Source organism: Psammomys obesus, unplaced genomic scaffold (genome assembly GCF_907164565.1).
Source record: "Psammomys obesus unplaced genomic scaffold, mPsaObe1.curated_primary_1811, whole genome shotgun sequence".
Classification (NCBI taxonomy): Eukaryota; Metazoa; Chordata; class Mammalia; order Rodentia; family Muridae; genus Psammomys; species Psammomys obesus.
Genome location: NW_026596134.1, coordinates 988,750 through 992,501, shown reverse-complemented (window position 1 = coordinate 992,501; position 3,752 = coordinate 988,750).

Below are 3,752 nucleotides of genomic sequence, written 5' to 3'. Positions count from 1 at the left end.
GGGTGAAGGGATTGCTGAGAAGAAGGAAGGAGAGGTCCAGGGTCCTGCAGGCTGGCCGGGGACTGCAGTTTTGGATGGAGCTCCAGGGAAAATCTCAGACTCTTCACCAGGACCAGCAGTCCCGGTAGGAGTGGCTGGAGGGCTTAGGCTGGCCCTCATGGCAGTGCAGGGGACGGGCTGGGAGGGTAAAGGGACATCTAGCACCACGTCTATTTCTTTCCTTGGTCTGCAGCCATGCCTGGAATGGGGCTGGCACAAAGCCAGCACCCAGGAATCCAGGTAGTTCTTAATTTTGGGAGCAAGTGAAAGGGCTTCTTCTCTACTGTAGGCCTGGGGAAACAGCACAAAACTTCCTGCCATTCCCAGCTGACTGTATGATAGGTGACTGACATTCAAAGAGAGAAAAATTTAATCTGTGGTGAATGATAAGGAGGAAACGGAAGCATAGGAGGAGGCTGGGAGGAGCTGTCACGGATGGGAGTTTTAGGCAAGGACAGCTTCACTGTCAAGCTGGCACTCCAGGGCAACCTGGAGAAAAAGAGCCAGTGCTCTCTGTGGGAAGAGCTCCCAACCTCCCAGCTGCAGCAGCAGAGCAGGGCCCCTCCTGTTTGGGAGCAGTGAAGAGGCCCATGGGAATGGATCTGGGCCAGGGTCAGTGTCGGAGAAGGGTGGTCAGGTCCTGCAGCGCCAGGCCTTGGTGGGGATCACAGAAGCAGAGAAGGATGTATGTATGGCCTACCTGACTTCTCCATGCTCTCCTGCCGTGTGTTAACACAAACAGAAGAGGGTGCGATGGACGAACCACCTTCAGTAGGGTATTGGGAGCGGAGAGTGGTGAGGGTAATTGAGATTAGGGCATCACTAATCTCAATGTGGTTGTGTAGCCTTAGGAAGAAGCAGGCCCTAGGCACAGGGGGCCTGGGTGGTGGGGCCATCCAGCAGCCAGGGTGAGTTACTGGTGAGCAAATTCTAAAGGCAAAGGCCGAATGAGTCCCCAGCCCAAGGGTGGGTGCTGGCCAGGGTGCTGAAGCCATGTGTCTGCTGCAGCCCCAAAGTGCTGGCTCTGAGTTCCTGGCAGAAAGGATGGGATAATTTGAGTCGGGGAGAGAGGAATAGGCCCATTGACCAGCAGGGGTCTGCATACCACAGCAGCGGTCTGACCATGGTGATCTCTCTGACACACCCTTAGCCCACTGTCCTCCCAAAGACCCTGGCCACCGCAGAGCTGACCATCCTCCGCCCAGTTCTTGTACCACCGCCTTTGCAGGACACTTCTAGGTTACAGTTTGGCCCTTTCTCCCATTGCTGCTCTCCTGAGACCAGGTCCTGGGGACACAGGGGGTCAGGAGGCAAGGAGACCCGCTGCTGAGGGCCCAGACTCTGTCTATCCAGCAAAAGGCTTCACTGCTTCCTCGTTCGTAAAATGGGGACACTTTTCTAGCATTGTGGTCAGGATAAAGAAGTGAAGATTGTTATGTGGGTGGCACATATCCACAGGCATGCCACTTTGCTGTGAGCTCCCAGGGGTGCGGAAATAAGGGAGGGTCTCAAGTGCCCCTGGAATGAGGGAAGACCTCCCCTTGTCTTACCACTCTTGGCAGGCTGAGAATCTGCTGCTGCTGAATGGTGTTCTGGGACCATGGACCTCAGCCCTTTAATTGCGGCTAGTCTGGACCACCCCCATCTGCCCAGATGTCGTGATGCCACCTCTGCCCCAGGCGTTAGAGTGCTAGAGTTTAACTACTCAAACTAGTGGTCAAAACAAACCCATAAAGTTATCTGGGCATGGAGGCACATGCCTTTAACTCAGCACTTGGAAGGCAGAGGCAGGCAGATCTCTGTTGAGTCCGAGGACAGCCTGGTTTACAGAGTGAGCTTCAGGTCAGCCAGGGCTTCACAGTGAGCCTGTCTCAAAGAACAAACAGAAGCAAACCCCAAACCCATACACAACGGCATCAAATGAAGCAAAAACCCTCCCTGGTCTCCAAGAGTCAATGACCCCATCTCTCCTGTCTCTCTGGGGAAGGTCCAGGCTTCAGTGAGCACAAACTCTCCTCAGGAGAGGAACTGAGGCCACACTGTGTAATCCTATGCTGTACAGCGCCTAAGCCATCAGCTCAAGAGACCCTGATCCTACCTAAGTTCATACATTGCCCTTGGAGATGAACTTCCAGGGTCAGCCATGCTGCATGCCCTGCCTGGACTGCATTTTCAAGTGCCTATTCTGGGAGCTGGTCTAGATGCTTGCTTAACAATATTTTCCAGCTGCAAATAGGAGCCCTTTCTTTTAAAGGTCTGATGGGCAGGGGGTGGGGCTACTGGTCTGTGTTCTCTCAGAGTGCCTTCCAGGGAAGGAGGCACCAGCAGCAGGTTGGGAGCCCCAGACCCCCACACACTCATTGCAGGGACACGGCCACCGAAACCTTCCTGAAATATCTTGTGTGTGGCCTGATTGGAAGCTGGCCTCTGGCAATTAATCCTGTGGAGGCTTCACTCAATTGCCCAAGGTTTTTTTCTGTTTAGTTCCCTTGGCCTAGATTTCCCCGGGGACAGCTCTGCCCAGGCCTCGACCTGGTAAATTAAATGTTAAAAAATCCTTACAATGACTTTAATCAATCCACAGAGGTGGTGGATAGCCTCCTACCAAGACTCAGGGGGACTCAGAGGAGACCGGGTAGGGGATGAAGACAGGAGGGGTTTGCCTGAGTCCCCTGCCTCTGGGAGAGGAAAGAGGAAGCCTGAAGTCCTACTGGAGCTTGGGCCCGGGACCCCAAACTGGCACTAAGAGGGCCTCCATTCTCTTTATGGCTGATCTCTGTCCCAGACTAAGGATGGCCACTGGGGAAGAAGGGCCCATACCTGCTCTTGTTTCTTTCCTTTTTAGAAGCTCCATGGACACTGCTCAGGGCGATCAGACTGGAGTATTGGAAACAGAAGCACAGGGCCCCTGGCCTGTCAGGCAGAGACACTGATCTCTAGCTGCCACAGGGGGGAGTCAAGTGAGGGACCCCAGAAGTGGAGGGGGGATGGAGAGATTCCAAGATTGTCCCTAGTGGAGTGTAGAGAGAGCAGGGTGTCTCAGCAGCCTCGCCTGGCCTCTGAAGAAGTCTCCTTCCTGTACCTGCTGTCTTTCCAGGTCTTCTTTCAGGTTCCTGGGCCTCTTGTTTCTGACACCCTCTACCTCTAAAGACCCCCTCCCCCCCGGCAGGGGGCTTAGAGTATCTAGGCAACTCTTTCTCTTCCCACTGACCCTCTGCCCAGACGTTGTGATCCCAACTCCGCCCGAGGCTTTAGAGTGCCAGAGTTCGTGTCCAAGCAAAGGCAAGGAAAGCCCGGATGCTAGGTTAGAGAGCGAGGGTTCCTAACCACTGCCCCCGGCAGGCGTGCCTTGGAGCATGGCCTCAGCCTCCCTGAGTGTTTGCTGAGACCCGGACCCCAAGGCGCCTAGAACAGGCTAGAGCGAAGCTGGGAAGATGCTCCCTCTCTGCAGAGGTTTCCAGGAGCCCAACTTGGAGGTGGCGTCCCTGCCTGGTGTCAGTGCCCACCGCCAAAGATCCTGGCGTCTTGGGGAGAGGGGGGAGGCGAAAGGCGGTCAGGCGCAAACCTGGCGGGGTCTTGGTCCCTCATTCTCTCCACACCTCTCCCCAACTCGGGTCCGCTGTCCGGCTCGCCGCCCGGGCTGAGGGGGCGCTGTCGGCGCGGGCGGGCGGGGCTGGAGCGCGCGGGCGCGCGGCGCGGAGCAAGCGCAGGGC